Source organism: Triturus cristatus, chromosome 2_1, assembly GCF_964204655.1.
Source record: "Triturus cristatus chromosome 2_1, aTriCri1.1, whole genome shotgun sequence".
Lineage (NCBI taxonomy): Eukaryota > Metazoa > Chordata > Amphibia > Caudata > Salamandridae > Triturus > Triturus cristatus.
The window spans coordinates 501410170-501428972 of NC_140581.1; positions in this window are offsets into that span (position 1 = coordinate 501410170).

Genomic DNA, 18803 nt, shown 5'->3' on the forward strand with positions numbered 1-18803 from the left:
AATCTGAACTTTTCAGGGAAGCCCTAGATTCATTCAGAAATTGGATTTGGAGGTTAAGAGTATAGAATAGTAGAGAAGTATGACTGTTGATGTACATTGTCAGCGGATATGGAGGAAAACCTAATAAAGAAATTGATAAAAATAAAATAAAAAAAGCGTATAGAATAGTAATATTCCACAAAACCCTAATTAATCTCAGCATATGTTTGCCACTATTCTGTAACTTTTGTGCAGAACAGTCAATTCTGACCACTGTGTGTCAAACCAGCTGTACCAACATTTTCCCAGACGTATCTCCTCTTGGTGGTATTTTGTGGTATGTGTCAAATGGTCTAAGCGTCGCTTGTGCTTTAACAAACCTAGGTATTAGATCTGTCAGTCTTAGGGTGGTCTTCCCTCAAACCTTTTGCCTTTAGCCTACACTTTTTGCTGAAATTCGTTTTTGTTGGCTCTAGGACTCTGTGTACTTTACCACTGCTAACCAGCGCCAAACAGGGTCAGTGCCTGATGAGCTGGACTCAGAGATCAATGTGTGGGCTGCATTTTTTAGTAGTTTTTGGGCCTGTTTTATGCCCAAGTGGGCTGGTTTTTACTGTGGATTCCCCTGATATTACCGAAAACATTGCCTGTAGCAAAGAAAATAAATGCAGTCTCACACACCATGCAAAATACTTATACTGTGAGCCTTTACAAGTTCAAAACTGGCCTGTTTTGTAAATGTGGGCCACCTTTTACATATTTTTTGACCAAAGCCGATCCTGGTGCCAAAGTGTTTCTACTCTCTCCCTTAAATATGACAAAATTGGCTTACTACTCATTGACATATTTTATTTACTTATAAGTCCCTTGTTGAGTGGTATATCATATACCTAGGGCCTGTGAACTAAATGCTACTAGTGGGCACATATTGCACCACTCACTTAAGTAACCCCTTAAAACATGTCCCAGGCCTGCCATTGCAGCCTGAATGCATGTTTGAAATGCCAGTTTAACTTGGGAAGATAAACCCCTTTGCCAAGACTTAAACTCTCCCTTTATTGCATATAAGTCACCCTTAAGAGAGTCCCTAGGTAGCCAATCGGGCAGGGTGCATTATAATTAAAAGGTTGGATGTGTACTTTTGAGGTTTACATTACATGTCCTGTTAGTAATAAACTCATAAATACGGTTTTCACTACTTTGAGGTCTACCTTTCCCATGGGATAACATGTGGTTGCCTTATTACATTTAATAATTGCTAACATTTGATTGGTAACAGGAAAACATTTTATGTTTGGTGCCGGAGGAATTGTAATTTAAAATCCTGTTTAATGATAAGATCATATTTTAAGTTACACTTTTGAAAATGCCACTTTCAGAAAGTTAGCAATATATTGAAACAGAATGCACTCTTTTCCTTGTATTGGTTCTCGTCTTAATTCAATGAGTGCATGTAATCTGATGCCGTGATCTATCCTGTGACTCACAGATATGTAAGTAGAAATTCAAAATGCGCGTAGTTAATGCGCCAATCAGTTGCACTGCAGAATGTAGGAATTGTTCCTCACAATAAACAAGTACACATGTTCTTCTCCAAGTTAAACCAATAATACACCAATCTTTTGTCCAAAATTCATCCATACATTTAATCCAACTGCTCATAATCACTGCGAGGACAGCGAGATTCCACAATAGTATTTTATCCTTTAATTTTCAACTGCCTTCAGCATGCCCATCCGGGTTTCAACATCGGCATGTAGAGGTGAACAGTTCATACTAGGTGACCTCACATAGTTCCACCCAATGCATTTCGGGCTCCCATTGGCCCTTCATCAGGGGTAACTGAGAGAAAATTAACAAAAAAACATCTAAGCCATCTGTTCAAATGCAAAATGCCTATAACATTGGTATGCAAATACTGCTATCGCCCCCGTAATAAACCGTTACTCAAACCAACCCAACATCTTCAATGAAAACATGCCCCAAAAAATATTCTCGTGCTTCCCCTTGTCTGCTAAAAAAACTTAACCTGAAACAAGTGCTCCAGGAAACAAACGGTGTTGCAACAATTTATAAAAACCCTTTCCTTTTAATACACGAGAGACCCTTAATTTTACAAAGTGGAAATCCCAACTCGCGTCCCCATTCCTGGCCTGAATCCTGTTGTAAACCACCCTTTCCAGTAATCATGATGCCACACAATCTTCCTTGAAAACTACGGTCGATGGCCTTATCACCTCCTCCGCATTGTTCAACTGCTGTTAGTGCCTGTTCTCTCGTCGTCACGGAAAGCTGCTAAGCTCTCCCACCTGAGAACCTTCTCTTTATAGCCAATCAATTCCATCTGATCCTAACCTCATAACTCATACCCAATGTAAACTAAACACCTTAAAGAGATTGTTAGACCTGGCATATCTTGGCGTGATTACCCCTGACTTTTTGCCTTTACCACCTTTGCTTTTAGAAACTGTGGGTACTTTACCACTGCTGACCAGTGTCAAAGTACCAGTGTTCCCTATGTAAAATGTAATGGAGATTGGTTGGCCATGATTGGTATGTTGGCCTTACTAGTAAAAGTCCCTAGTGATGTGCACTGTGTGTGCAAGGGAGGGCTAGTAATGCAAGGGTGCGCAGAGAAGGAAACTCAGGCCTTTAGAGTAGGGCCTGCGCGCAGAATGCTAAGTTAGCATGTTGTCCTGGCAAATGCAACCACTTGTCAGGCCTGACTTTCCCTTTTACATTCACATTGGGCACCCCTGTGGTAGATCCCAGGTAACCCCTGGGCAGGGTGCAATGTAGGTAAAAGGCAGAACATATACTGAGGTGTGTGCTATATTCTGACAGTGGAAAACCCTCCTTTCGTTTTTCACCGTTGAAAGGCCATCCTGCCCATAGGACAGAATGGGAGAGGCTGGGTGTTATTTTGTTAGCCGAGTTTCCTGTCAGTTTATAATGGAGAGGTGACGTTTAGTATGTATGAACTCACAGTGTTATAACACATTTTTCTGTGAAAGTGATTTTGTCACTGTGTGTTCATAAACCACTCTTTTAGAAAGTGGCTGAGTTTTGTGCTCTGAGCATTTCTGTGTGTCTCTGAAATGTGGATTGTCTGTCTGGAACTGAAAGGTGAGAGGAGCTGGGAGAGGTATTGACCCAGGGAGGGGTTGAGATGGCACCAGGCTGCCCTGCATCTGGAGAGTAGGGGGAGGAGAAGCCCGGGAGGTGAAAAGGCCTGGGCTGGTGCTATAAACCAATCAACCCAGACCCCAGTATCAAAGGGAGAGAGGTGACACTGGGAGGGAGACACCCAGAACTGATTTAGGGAGGGGTCAGAGACCCCTGAGCACATACCAACTTCAAAGACATTAAGGGGTATAACTAGGAGAGATTAAACCCCTGCAAGTGGGAATGAAACAGATATGGATTGAGACTGTAATGGATTGGTCCCATTCTGTCAAGAGGAACCTCTGCTAAAGAAGGAGCAACCAAAGAGACTGCTGTGGATAGACCAATCCTTGCTTCTTGATCTGGGGCTGGTCTGCTGTTTGCTGTTCTAACTAAGGGAGAGGCTATTGGGACTCTGCTTGGAGGCGCTGGGTCCCCCTGCTTGAAGAAGACTGTGCTTTGTACTGTGTGTTGTAACTCCCAAGGGTCCGAGGTGAGCTTGCTCCCTGTTTAGAAATACAGGATCATAAAAGTTTCTGGAGAAGTCCCAAGCAACGCGGTGTGCGTGTGCTTTTGCAGCGTGAGGCCCTCAGAAGTTGTGCTGTGTGATCGTGGACATGCAGGAGTAAGTTAAGTCTTAAACGCGCTGGGTGTGTGTCGAAGTGCAGGCCAAGGCTTTGATGAGGAGTGCCTGGTCGTGGTGTTCAACGAGAGACGACGTGTGGCTTGGACGCGCAGTGTGCGTGTTGTGGTGCAGTTCGCGTGTTGGTGAAGAGCGACTGGGCCTTGTATGCACCAAAGGAAGAAGCGAGACTCGGATGCGCTGGGTGTGTGTCGGGGTGCAGCTTGGGTGTTGGTAAAGAGCACCTGGGCATTGTGTGCACCAACGGAAGAAGTGAATTTCAGATGCGCTGGGTGCGTGTCGTGGTCCAGCCCGGGTGTTGGTGAAGAGCGCCTGGGCCTTGTAGGCACCTAAAGAAGAAGTGAGTCCCAGACGCGCAGAGTGCGTGTCGTGGTCCAGCCAGGGCGTTGGTGAAGAGCGCCTGGACATCATGTGCACCGGGAGAAAAGGAGAGACTCGAACGTGCAGGGTGCGTGTTGAGGTGCAAGCGGAGCATTGGTGAAGAGCGCCGGATCGCCGTAAGCACCAGAGAAGAGGAGAGTCTCGAATGCGCGGTGTTCATGTCGAAGTGCAACCTGAGGCGCTGGTGAGGAGTGCCTGAGTAGGGGGTGCACCGAATTGGAAGTAAAGTCTCCACAGTGCTGAGGGCGAATCTCGGTGTGGACTGAGACTGCCGGAAGGAGGACCAAGTCATTGGGCCCTCGGAGTCAACCGCAGTGGCCCGGACTGGCAGCCACTGAAGAGTTGAGCCACCGGCCAGAGTGCGCCGCACCACGTGACAGAGTTCTAGGATCAAGGCCCAAGTTGCTGACGTCAGGGAGGAGAGTAGGGTCACGCCCCCCCAGGTAATGTGGACCAACACCTGGGGTGGGGTGCGGGCCCAGAGGGACACTTTCTTGGCCTCCCGTTTCAGTCAGCTGCCCGAGCCGTTGCTTCGGCTCGGATCCCAACCCGTGCTGACCCAAGGAGGGGCAGTGCTGGGGCCGGAGTGGGAAGCAGTACTTTTGTGTTCACAAATAGAGGGACAAACGGCTTTTATACATAAGGTCCAGCACAGATGCCCAAATGCAATATGAAAATTAGAGATGTGCTGTTCCTGAATGATCTAGAATGTAGCAGTATACCAAAGACAGTAGGCTACAGAGTCAAAGAGATGGGAGTCCATTTCTTTGGAATTTAATGCCCTCACACACCGAGTTGGGTGTCATGCTTCATCATCGGGCTGCTCCTCGTCTGGCCGGCGCTGCAATGCCTGACGGGCTCCCGATGAGGGGAACTTTGGCGAAGATCTTTTTCCAAATAGCCGTTTGGTGCTGTGGGGGTAAGAGATTTAGGGCCTCATGTAGGTAAATAAATATTACCGATTCTTAAACACCGAGCCGTACCGAATCGGTATTTAAGAATCGGTAAGTTATATGTAGGTAAAAATTCGGTAACAATTACCGAATCGGTAACATTCGGTAATCAAGAATCGGAATTCACCGAATCGGTAAATACCGAGGTGGTATTTACCGAATCGGTAAATACCGCGGTGGTATTTACCGAATCGGAAAATACCGAATCGGTATTTACCGAATCGGGAAAAAAAACACATGACGTGATGAAATATCCAATCCTGTGCAACCACACCCCACCCAACCAGGAAGTGGCCACGCCCAGGCAGGTGCACACAATTAACAGACCCTGGAGAGGCTTGGAGTGCAGAGGAGAGGCAGGGAGCCAGTGCCTGTTTGTGCAGCAAAAAAAATCATGTCCAGTCAGAGGACACAGAGAGATGGAGGGGAAAGGAGGAGGAAGCTGAAATTCAGCCCCATGGAACTCCAGGTGCTGGTGGAGGAGGTGGTGAAGCAGCACCAGAAGCTGTTTGGGAGGCAGTCCCTGCAAGTGCCTGAGGCTGAAAAGCGCAATATTTGGCTGGCCATCCAGGCGCAGGTCAATGCTGTGGGAGTGACCCACAGGGACATAGAGGTCCTCAAAAAGCGCTGGTATGACCTGAGGATTGTAACCAAGAGGAAGATGGGGGAAATCCAGAAGGAGGCCAGCCAGACTGGAGGTGGAACCAACAGGGCACCTGCCCTCACCGAACTGGAGGAGCTGGTGGGGGCCACAATCGAGAATGAGAGCGTCGTGGGTCTTGGGGATGCTGACAGCTCTGCCAGAGCCGCCACCCAACAAGGTAAGACGAATGCACAGCAATGTAGCCCCCCTACCCCTATCCCACATCCCCCATTGTGAAATGAGTATCCCACTCCAGTCCATGTGTTAGTGCAGACAGGCAATGCATTCTGGGAGATGTAGTCAGGGAAACCCCAACCATGAAGTAAATAGCACAGGGCAACAAGGCATGTTACACACATTACGCACAAGGAGGCAGAGGACAATTTGGAGTGTGACATGATTTATTGTGATGCTTGCAATGCAGCCCTTCGGGGACACTGAGCCGATGTTGCATTTCTGTCCACAGATGTGACATCATGCAGGACAGGGCATGCTGCAGGAGAGAGGGCACACCGGCCACACAGATCACCTCTGGCCAGCACAAGTTCAGCCCAGGGAGCAGGCCCACAGGCAGCCGCACCACCAACACAGGCAGCCTCGCCTCAACCAGAGCCAGCATCACCTCAACCGGAGGCAGCATCACCTCACCCAGAGCCAGCATCACCTCACCCAGAGCCAGCATCGCCACTCATGTTTGAGTCACCGGCCACATCACCGCCTGCAGGTGTGAGAATGAGGAGGCGTCCTGCCGCCAGGCTGCGAGCCTTAGACACCTCATCTGACGACAGCAGGGGCCCTGAGCAAATTACTACGCCCCAGGATGGGAGCCATGCCACTGTACCCTACACCTCACAGGCAGCACAGACGGGTGCAAGAGGGCGCCGCAGGTCGCGTGTCCAGAGTCCACCAGCAAGCATTGACAGCCATGGTGTCTTCTCGGGGCTCGAGGGCCAAATGTTGAAACAACAGCACCTGCAAACAAAGGCAGTCATGTCAGTCCAGAGGCATATGCGGTTCATGAAATCTACATTTGTCAACATGGACAATAACATCAGCGCAATGGCAGCGGGCATTCGGGACATGTCCCAGTCAATTCAGCAGTTGTGCAGCAAATTAGATGCTGACATGGATGCACGGCGCCGGGAACGGCAGAGGAGGGACACTACCACCAGGGCACTCAACCGTCTGGCAACTGCCACTTCTCTACTCTGCCGGCGCTCTGTGTCGATGCAGGAGGGCCTGACACACTGCTGCAGCGACGTGTCTCGGGGGATGGTGCAGGTGACAAGTGCACTAGAGGTACTATTAACAAGTCAGGCGGCGACAACTGCTGCAGGGGATGCTGCGGAGAGCATCGACTCCAGCAGCAGGAGCAGCATCACACCCCCCGTCCCAGAAGCACGCAGGAGCAGCAGGCGGCTTGGGGTTGGCTGTAGTGAGGATGCTCAAGCCGTGCCATCCCACACTGTAGCGCGTATGCGCAAACATTGATGCAGCCCTGCGTAGCCAATTCCCAATGGGTGACGTAACCCTGGACTTACTCCTTGTAAATATGCTATGTTGCCAGATTGGCTTGATCTTGTTTTCATGGCGTAGTGCCGCATTAAAACTACGTCATGACATACCACAACTTGCTGTGTCCCCTTACTTACTCAGAAATAGTTGCATGTGATCTCTGCCCGTCTCTCTCTCCCATCTATTGCAGTTGGCACTCTAGCTGCGTTGCCCTCTGGCTGGCCTGACTCATCCTCGTTGTCCTCAAAATCTGTTAGTTCCACCTCTGTTCCTTTCTTCGTGGCAAGGTTGTGCAGCATTGCACAAGCGGCAATGATCTTGCAGCAGTTGATGGGTGTGTACTGGCGTGCGCCTCCGCTCTTGTGGAGGCAGCAGAACCTGCTTTTCAGTAGTCCAAACGTGCGCTCCACCACATTGCGTGTAGATTTAGGTGCCACGTTGTATCGTCTCTCACTCTGGGTTGATGGGTGTAGGTAGGGAGTGAGGATGAATGACCGGCAGGCATATGCACTGTCGCCTAGGTGAGTGAAAGGGAACCATCAGTCACATGCCTCTATACACTATGATTTGCAGGTTTCATGGGGCCTCACTGTTACTTACCTAGCAGGTATCCCTCTCCAAATTCTCCGGCAATCAGTCGTGTGTAGATCCCACTGTTCTGGAAGATGTAAGAGTCGTGGGTGCTCCCAGGAAACTTCGCTACAATATCAGTGATGATGTTCCCTGCATCACAGATCACCTGCACATTGATGGAGTGGGTGGACTTTCTGTTCCTGTAGATGTGCTCTGTGTCAGCTGGTGGGCAGATTGGGATGTGTGGGCCATCAATACAGTCAATGACATGGGGGAACTGTGCCATGTGATAAAAGTCAGTTTTAGTTTTCTGCAGTTCAGCCTGTGTGTTTGGGAAGCTGATGTAGTGGTGCATTCTCTGCATCATGGCATCCAGGAACTTCCTGAAGAAACGGGACAGGCAACTCTGGGATACACCACCCACCGCAGCTATCACCACCTGATAACTTCCGGATGCCAGTAGATGTAGGCTGCAGAGCACCTGCACATGTGGTGGTATGGCATGCGCCCTTCTTGTTGGCTGGTCCAGGAGTGGGTGCAGGTCCCTTATCAGGTCCATGATGGTTTGGGGGTGTAGCCTGTACCTTTCATTTATCTCTGCATCAGTCAGTTGGAAGAGTGTGATGCGCTGTCTGTAGATGCGTTCCTCCCGTCTCCATATCCTCAGACCTGCTGCCTGTAGACGTAGGCGCCTTGCAATGACATACAGAGCGGCCAAGTTGTCCACGCTGTTGCATTTTGGGATTGCTTATATGGTCTGTTGATGGTTACCACCTGCTTTCACTCAGTGTTAATTACCGACTCTTAATTACCGATTTTCATGGATTTCTTCATTACCGATTTTACCTACATGTCATTTTCAGTTTTACCACTTCATATTTACCACTTCATATTTACCGATTCATATTTACCACTTCATATTTACCGATTCGGTAAATTATGTATTCGGTAATTATGAATCGGTATTTTCTAATTCGGTAATTATGAATCGGTATTTACCGCTTCATATTTACCGAAAACTGGTTTTTGGTCTCCTACATCTCACTTGTCTATATACCGGTCGGTAACGGCATATTTACCGAATTTCGGCCGTTACCGACCGGTATTAAGCTACCTACATGAGGCCTTTAGTGAGTGTAGATGAATGAGTGGTGTGTGATGTTTATGTGAGTTAAAACAAGGTTGGGAGTACCAGCAAAAATAATTTTAAATGTGGGATCTCCTACCCTAATTAAAATAAAGAGGAAAGGCGCAATGCTAAGGTAATGTCTTAGGTGTGGCGCTCTTCTGTGTGGTTGGTCAGCATGATTCTTTGCAATTGTACAAGTCTAGAGGCAATTCGTCAGGACCTAAAGTTAAAAAACTATCTACACTAAGGTGGACCGAAAAACAATAATGAACTAATGTTTGAAATTTTTGCCACCATGACTTACTCTGTCTAATGACTTGTAGTACTGGTTCTACCTATTATGGAAAAAGAAAAAAATCACATATTAATGCATGATGTCAAACCAATACTACGAGCATCAAACACTACTGTCCTATTCCCTGTGTGTCTAAATCACATCACACAGTGGTGAGGTGTTACAGGTATATATACACCAGGTGCCAAATATTGATGTGGTCACATTATTGCTCATGTGTGTAGTGACCAAATCAGTGTACCAAAAACTGCAGAAAGAGCACAAAGCTCACCCTATTTGGGATATACTACTGCTTCATCAATCCCTGGCAGGTCAAGATATGAGGAACTTCCCCATATACTACAAGGGTATGCAGATAAAAGGGCACAGTTAAGAACTGCCAGCTTGCGAAATTAATAACGTTTTAATTAAATAAACTAGAGGATTTGATAAGTGGGCCTCCTTAAAATGTATAATAACATGCTCCTACATCGTGCTATCTGTTACATGGAGAAATGAACATCTCTCAAGGGGAGTTAATTAAAGTTGCTCATTTCAATAAAAGTCGTAATCCCATCTCTGATGAAACAACAAAGGCTTCATGTTTGTTACTGAATTTAGTTTAAAGAAACGAAAAAAGGAGAGGGGGTAAGGAAAAGTGCATCTACCTAGTTGACTGTTTAAAATGGCTGAGAAACCATTTAACAGGGGTTGGGAATACAGGACATCAACAGACCATTAAGGTTAACAAAGCACTCACATTTGCGTAGTACGCAATATGTCCAAGGACCTACCCACTGCTGCTGGGACCGGGAGGTATGGTGTAGTGAGAAAGCCTGGTTTAAATACCCGCTACTCCTCCTCATTAACTCCTGATTGCTACCAGCTGTTGCTGGACTGCTCATGTGTGTGAGGGCAGCCATTATGCTGCTCTCTACACTGCGGGCCCCATATTGAAGTGGGTACCACAACTACAGCAGCTGGTCAAACAGGCAGAAAAAGGGGGAGCCACTGTGATAATGGCTACCAGTGACTATGACATTGAATGCCAACGGGCAATTAGAGAATCGACAGTACTACACACCATTTGCTAGTAGTCCCGAGACGCGATTACACCAAACCATAACGTCAATGGTGTTCTCGGCAGAAAGCCAAGGGTGGCTAAGCAAAAAGGAGGCGAAATTTTTGATTAAGAAGGATCCTAAAACTCCATATTTTTATACACTACCAAAAATCCATAAGGGCGTTCAACCAGTCCCGGGGCATCCCATAGTATCCGGGATAGACTCGATACTTGAAATCTTGTCCAAGTTTTGCGATCACTTCTTACAGCCATTGGTAAAACAGACACCTTCATATCTACAGGACTCCGCAGACGTACTACGTCTACTAGCAAACTTCCCCAACGCCAGTAACATCAGTCTATTGGCCACCCTAGATGTAGAAGCCCTCTACACAAACATCCCGCAGAGGGCCACTCTAGGTGTGATTGAGGAAGCATTCAACAAATCAGCCTGGAACTCTCACACACCCAGCAGGTTTGTTCTGGAACTAGCAACACTGGTTTTGAATGAAGTGTTTTTTTAAATTCAAAGCTCAATTATACCATCAGACTCAGGGTACTTCCATGGGGAGCACTATGGCCCCTAGTGTAGCTTGTTTATATATGGCCTCTTTTGAAGAGGAATTAATTTTGAAGGACTCTAACCCATACCAGGAAAATCTATGCCTCTGGAAGAGGTTTATAGATGATATAATCATCTTCTGGTGAGTCAATGTGAATACATGTAATGATTTCTGCGTGTGGATGAACACTTTGAATCCATACCTCAAATTCACAAGCTCAATTTCAGATAACCAAATACTGTTCCTCGATCTCTTGATAAGACTAGATGATAGTACCTTGAGCACAACAATATATAGGAAGCCAACGGATCGCAACAGCCTTCTACTGTTCACTAGTTGACCTCCGCATGCCCTTAAAGAGAATCTTCCAGTGGGACAGTTTCTGAGACTCCGCAGAAATTGTAGTCAGTTGGGGGATTATAAAACAGAAGCAGAAACATTTTCAAAAAGTCTTGCACAACATGAATATCCCGCACGCAGTATTGCCCTTTCAAAAAAATGCACAAGAAACAATAACATAATCGCTTCTAGGAGTTGGAAAAGAAACTCCAACTGAGAGAGTCGAAGGCCTTATCCATAACCGCTAGGAGTAGGGCAGCGGAACATCCCAGATCCGGAGCCATCGCCATGACATTATGAACCCGGCAAATATTATGGCGAGTTGCCCGATGCGGCATAAAGCCGGACTGGTCCAGGTGAATAAGGTCCTGAGTACATATCTGCAGACAATCGGCCAGGACCTTCCCCAGTACTTTGGATTCAAAGTTTATTAAGGAGATAGGGCAATAGGAGGACAGATCGTCCGGTGGGCGGCCAGGCTTTAGAAATAGGACGATCTCGGCCTGATGCCATTCCCAGGGCAGCAGGCACTGCTCAAGGGCCTCATAGATCGTGTCCAGCAGATGTGGACCCAACGCAGCCATATGAGAGCAAAGAAACTCCACAGGGAACACATTGGGACCCCGAGCACGACCCGGGCACATCATATAAACTGCAGTTGTCAGTCCGTCTATGGTAATGGGGGCATCTAATTGTTCTCTCATTTGGGCCGACAACCGCTGGGGAGGAATGTACCGTAGGAACTCCAAGATAACATCACCGGATACCTTTTCCCTGCGGGTATATACCGCAGAAAAGTGACTGGCAAATTCCTTTATCACCTTGACGGGTGCAGTACGCAGGACACCATCACCACCCCTGACAGAGGGGACCATGGCTGGGCCCTGCCGGACTTGACATAATCTATGCAGCAGTTTACTAGATGTATCCCTCCATTGATATATCCTGTGCTGGGACGCCAAGCACATGTCCTTCACCTCCTCTGTCAAGTGGTGGCGTAGCTGCTGTTGTGCCAGGGCTAAATTCCTTCTAAGGGCCGGAGTGGGCCCCAGCGAGTACCCCGCCTCCAGGTACGCACACCGGGTCTCAAGGTCGGACCTTTTGGCAGAACGCGTGTGCTTATCATCAGTCCTATAGCTAATGTCCACCCCTCTGATGGTGGGCTTCAGGGCTTCCCACAGGGTAGCACTTGAAGACACAGTGCCTACACTCAAGGAGAGATAATCCGGGATCGCCGTGATAAGGCACTCCTGATAGTCTGGATCATGTAGATGCCAAGGGGACATCCGCCATCTAAAGAGGGGTTTCTGAAAATTTAGGACGAGCATAGCCGTAACCGGCGAATGATGGGATAACCTTTCGGATGATGGGAGATCTGGGAGAACCTGTGGACATAGCTCTGTAATGTAAACTTATAGTCCAAGCGGGACATAGACCATTGCACTGCTGATATGTATGTATAGCTTATCTCTGCAGGGGGATATGCGTGCCAAAGGTCCACCCAACCCAGCGTCCCAGCAAGTGAAGACAGCCTAGAGGCACTGGCCGGTGGGGCCTCCCCGGATCCCCGTCTCCTGTCACATCGTTTCATAACGTTGTTTCAATCATCCCCCAACCAAGTCAGACCCCGAGGGAGCTCACCCAACAACTGAGCCAGGCATTCCACAAACGTAGCCCTGAGGAGCGGAGGAGCATACACACTACCCAATGTGAGCGGTTCACCGTAAAGCGTCCCAGACAGGAGAACATACCAACCCCCAGGATCCACCCAATGTTTATTAAGGAGGAAAGGGACACGGGCATGAATAAGGATGGCGGTCCCACAGGAACCCCTGTTGAACCCTGCATGGAAGACCTGTTGAAATCCGAATCTAGCCAGACATGGGGCCTTATTGCCTAGAAGGTGAGTCTCCTGTAGTAAGAGAATGTCTGCCCCATAACGCTTGGCTTGCCGAAGGATAGCCCCCTTTTACTTTGTTGAGCAGGCCCGGACATTCCACGACACCACCGTCAGATTGCCTATATGGAAAGTTGTCGCTGTTGAATGTGCCATGTATCTAGTCTGGGTCTGTTGGACTTGGCCCTTCTGGCCGGTTCACCCCAAAACTTTTTGCTTAATATTGTGACTTGGTTTAGTGATTTTATTGACTTCTGCGCACTTTACCGCTGTGCCTCAGGGTAAAGTGCGTGCATGTGTTGAGGTTGGCCTGCCCTCCCATAGGAATGCATGGGGGAATGTATGTGTCCTGGTAGTTCCTGATGCGTGGGGTGGGCAGGCCCGTGTTTGGTATGTGCGGACTCGTGTGAGTGAATGCTGCGCGTTGATGTGTGCGGCGTGCATGTACCTGGTGTGGAAGTGCCACTTCTAGAAGTGGGCACTTCAGTGTGCAGTCTGAAATGTGTGGCTTGTCTGGCGATTGGCTGGTGAGGTCAGGTGACGGACTAGGGAATTCCCCAGAGTCAGGAGGAGTCACCCAGTGGTGAATGGGGAGTTAGCATGTTGATGGCTGCGGAGGAGTGTACCTGGGTCCTGAATAGGACAGGGCTTCCCCCACACAATGCTGGCGCCGGCCCCTGTGGTGCGTCTAATGACCCTAGCCCTGCCAGTGAATAGGGAGAGGGGCTGAGCAAAACAAAGTGCTCAGGAACCTGTTGGAACTGGTTCGCCCCTTCCCTGCACCTTAGACAAAGCCTTGTACTGTATAAAAAGGGGCTGTGTCCCCTTACATGGTGTTCTCTTGCAGGATCCACTTGAGGGGGGGCCTGCTAATGCTGGGCGCCAGGAGAGACCGCCACTGGGGACTGCCTCCCTGCTGGAGGGCCCTGTGAGCTGGCTCTGGGCCCAGCCTTTGCCCCCTGCTCTCTGAAGGAACTTTTGGGTTGCTGGACATTGCTTATAGCGCCTGGGAGCGCTTCCTGGACTTTGTAGCGCTGTTCGCGCTGTTTTCCTGGTCTTTGCCATCTTTATAGCGCTGGGAGCGCTGTTTTGCTTTATAGCGCTAGGCGCGCTGTGATTGTGACAACGGGTGCCCACCCCGTGTGCCGCTGGTGACGGGAGCCTACCCCGTGTTTGGGTGCTTGTCGGCGGGTGCCCACCCCGCTTATTTGCTTATTGTTGCGGCGGGTGCCTACCCCGCCGAGGATTGCATTTACGGAGGGAGCCCACCCCTCTAATCACTTAAATCACCGCTGCAACCCGGGCCGGGACCTCCCGGAAGTCAGGCGGGCCGGGGGCGGGCCGCCGGGACAACCAGGACAGGAAGTTGGAGGGCGGGAGCCTACCCCGCCTCCTTCCCGAGACTCGCGCTGGATCTGAACGCCCGGAGCAGGCAGGAGCCTACCCTGCGCCCCGGGGCCCCGAGAAGGGCAGCGCCGCAGTGGCCGAAGCAGCGAGGAGACGAGGTCCTCACAAATCCCGGTGAGTGGGGGCAGCATTGGGGGCCTCAGAGCGCCGGACGCCCCCTCGGAGGGCGGGCCCAGTGCTCTTCGAGCCGGTAAGGCTCCAACCTTGGGGGCAGTATTTCTCGAGCCTGTGAGGCTCTAGAAGGCAGTCGGTGCGGTGTCTACGAGCCCCGTGAGGCTCCACCGGAGGGGCAAAGTATCGCTTCTCGAGCCCAGTGAGGCTCCAACGTTGTGCAGAGCCACGAAGGCTCTAGAGGGCATTTTTAATGGTCAGAGCCCCGAGAGGGCTCCAGAGGCACGCAGAGTGCCTGAAGTTCGTTTTCCAGCTGCCCAGCACTTAGTGGGCAGCTGCCACGTTTAGGTGGGGGCCCATTTTCGTTTTAGTCTGCGCGGCTGGCACAGCTGGACTGAGACAGAGTGTCCTAGCTTGGACAAGGCCAGTTGGCCCTGGGACTGCCACAGGTGGTGGCTCATGTGGAGTCTTGCGCAATTGTTCCTACTTGCACCTCTGAATGTGTTTTGATGCGTCATGTGCCATTGCTTTACACCTCTGAATGTTTTTAGGCATCATGTGTTTTCCTTCCCTACACCTCTGAATGTGATGCATCATGTGTAACGTTCTATTACCCCTATAGGTATTGTGATACGTAGGTGGTTGGTTGCTTTCTCCTAGTACAGGTGGTGCTAGTGAGGTTCTAGTTCCCTGCGTGACCGCTCCTAAGGTGGTTAGGGTTGCGTAGGTGATACTTTCTTGATACCAGTAAGTACTGGTTGTGTGCTATACATATTATTTTTGTGCTACAGTGATTTTATATATTTCATGTGCTAAATATCTAAAAGTGCTAATTCCTGACAGTGGTCCAGGTGGCCCTGTCTTGTACATAATCCCTTGTAAATTCTGCCCGTGCCTGTTGGCACATTGTAAAGTGTGTGTTTTTATCTAATGTGTTGTGTATAATACAAAGGTTATTTTTATAGAATACCTTGTGTGGTGTTTCCTTTGTGGTGGGCCTTGGGTGTTGTTGCTGGGTGCGCGCGCAAACGCTTTACACATCGCCTCAGAGATAAGCCTGACTGCTCGTGCCAAGCTACCAAGGGGGTGAGCAGGGGTTATCTTTGGCGTGTAACTTCCTTGCCCTGACTAGAGTGGTGGTTTCTGCCTGACTTTGGAGCAAGCCTTAGCCAACCAGAAATCGCCATTTCTAACAGGGTCCAGGAGCAGCAATTTGCCTATTGAGGAGTGGGATGTGCATCTACGTGTACAAACAATAATAAAACCAACTTTACTATTATGGAACACCCCCACCCGTCGACAATTCCCCTCCCCCACCCGATATTACCAAAAACAAGGAGCATCTGTCGCGGTGGGGGAACCTCAAGACCCTAACCGAACCGCGGACCCTAAGGGACCCCATCCAATGGCTCCCAATCCCCCCACCAAACATAGTGGCTGTGCAGGTCAACCACTATGTGTAACAGCCAACTCTGCTCGGTGCATATTGATCAGGGCAAGCCCGGCCCACAAACAGTCCGTTATATATGACTAAGGATATCACAAGCCGTGGGTCGGTCAAGAAGCTTTCACAGGACTAGTGGATCGACGTTCAGAGCCAGATCGATGCGGCCGCTGGGACTTCGTTCTGCGTGATCGATTCTGATGCGAGTCCACTGAGAAATCTGATTCAAGCGGAGGCGGGGAGTGCAGCTTCAGATGGGCCCTTTCATCGGACCAGGCGAAGACCACTTCAGGAGAGTCAAAAAAGAATGTTTTAGAGTTAAAAATCACTCGCAGTCTGGCAGGATACAGGAGCATGTAAGAGATGTTGAGTTCATGCAACCTCCGCTTTGCTGCAATGGAAGACTGTCATTGTTGCCACACCAGACGAGTGTAATCTGGAAAGATTATAATGGGCCTTGAATCGAAGACAAGGTTGTCTTTATTTTGTCGGGCATATTGCAGCACAGCATCCCGATCTGCATAATTTAAGAGCTTGGCAATGACCCGCTGTGGATTTTCTCCAGGAGGTGGCTTCTGTGTAAGCGCCCGATGTGCCCTCTCAATCATGAAGCACGCTGAGATCTTGTCTGCCAGGAGCCGATCTAGAAGCTATGTCGCGCGAAAACGGGTCATAGAGCCATCTCAGCAGCCCTCCAGAAAGCCGACAAAGCGGATATTGCAGCGCCGGGAGCAGCCCTCCGCATCCTAGGCACGGGCAGCAAGCTCCTGGGAAAGCACAGTAAATTTTTGGACCTGCTGTTAAAGGGTCTGCACGGTATCCTCCACTGAGGATACCCGCGTCTCGGCCTCCGTAATACGATCAACAGCCTCACAGGTCTTGTCGCAGAAATGAGACCTCTGTGCCCACTGCGCCTATTTTAGCCTCCAAGTTGTCCCTTGCATCCGTGATGGCCACTAGCAGGGCTGCGTTATTTGGGGCAGGGCCAGGGGGAGGGACCCCACTTACAGATGTCACAAACTGGTCAAGGGTGCTATGTTTTGGCCCGGTAGCACCAGGTTTATCCTTCCCCATGTTTGGGTCTTCAGTGGACTGTGCCGGCAATTTCTGGTCAATCCAACTCCAGCGTGATATGTGTGGGCACCAATCCACCATTTCAGGGACTCTCCCGGGGGGCTGCCCCATGGCCGGTCCTCAGGGATTCTGTCCACCCTAGGCCGCAAGCCGCACTGGAGCTAATCCAGATGCTTTTGCAACCAGTGGCTAACAGCCAAGCGGGCCCCTCTAGAGGAACCAAGCTCGCCGGACCACCAGCACCCCAGAGCCCCTACAACCAGATGCAGTGCCCCCACCGGCGGTTTGGCAGGCCCGTTATAGTGGATCACCAGGTCCAGGTATCGTCACACAGGGGGCCACCTCTTAACCATCCCCATCACAGGGCACAAATCAGCGATGTAGGGTAAAGACCCGATCCGACGTCATACAGCCTGTTCTCTAGGCCTCGGGAGTAACCAAAATGGCGGCTATGGCGCACATGTGATCCCGGGCCCAGGTCCGCACCCCAGGGCAGCTGCTGTGTCAAGGATACGGGCGAGCTCCTCTCCACGCTCCAATGTGCCAAAACTCCCCCTGCACAGCCACACAGCTGACCTATAGCGGCACTCCAGTGCCCAACGCCGGGCAGTCCCCCCCTCCCTGAGGGAGATTATGGCCTATGGCACCGGCGGGGTCCAACAGATGTGGCTCATAGTGCCAACACCACCCGCCCCAAGCCCCACAGCAGTCAGCCTCCTACACCGGCCGGCACCTGGGCCAGGACAGGCCCTACGACTACAGTGGCAAGCTGATCGGTCCCACGAGGCCCCTCCATGGCCCAGGCCCCACCCAGTGACCAGGACCACCGCCGGTTAAGGCCTGAGGGCGTGTGACCACCCGCCACCCCCACTGAACACCCCTACACCCACTCTCACCTCGACCAAGGTAGGCGTCCTGCCCAGTCGCAGCCTCCCAGAAGCCGGAAGCCAGCAGGGGGATGTCGAGCGCAGGCCACAGCGCGCTCCTCTCTACCTCCATTTTTGCCTGCCGGTTTTCCACGTTTTCTGGCTCTGAGGGCGCACCGGATGATACTATGTCCTGTTCAGAAAGGATTCGCTGCACATAAGTCAGGATGGGTAGGATAAACATCGGATTATGGTGGCGGGCGCACGGACCTCACTCAATCAGCGTCCGCCATGATTGCTGACCAAGCCACGCCCTCCCGTTGGAGATTTTTGACGTCTTAAAAAGTGACTTAATCTGAATGAAGAAATCTTCACAGTGACTTCTTCCAGCGGCTCCCCGAAGTCAAAGCTTCCACCTCGGACACCATATGTGCAGCCTTGCCCACTGAGCTTTACCTTCTCAGAACATTTTTCTTCGGAATTTCTGAAGCTAACAGCAAATGGGCCTAATTCACTTCTTGTATCCGACTCGCGCTCCATTGCGGTCACACATATTTTTTGACTTTGACCCAGTCTCGCGTGATAAGATATCTAGAATTGGCACTTTTATGTTATGTTACACTAGTTTTTACCTTAACCTTTACAAATTCTTAACTCCAGTTCTACTGTTTGAATTTTTGACATTTTAATCCATCTGAGCCAGGGGACACTAAATTGATATGGGATTTTTTTTTGTGTTGTGTTTTAACCTTATTACTGTTTGTGTACTGCATAAATACTTAAT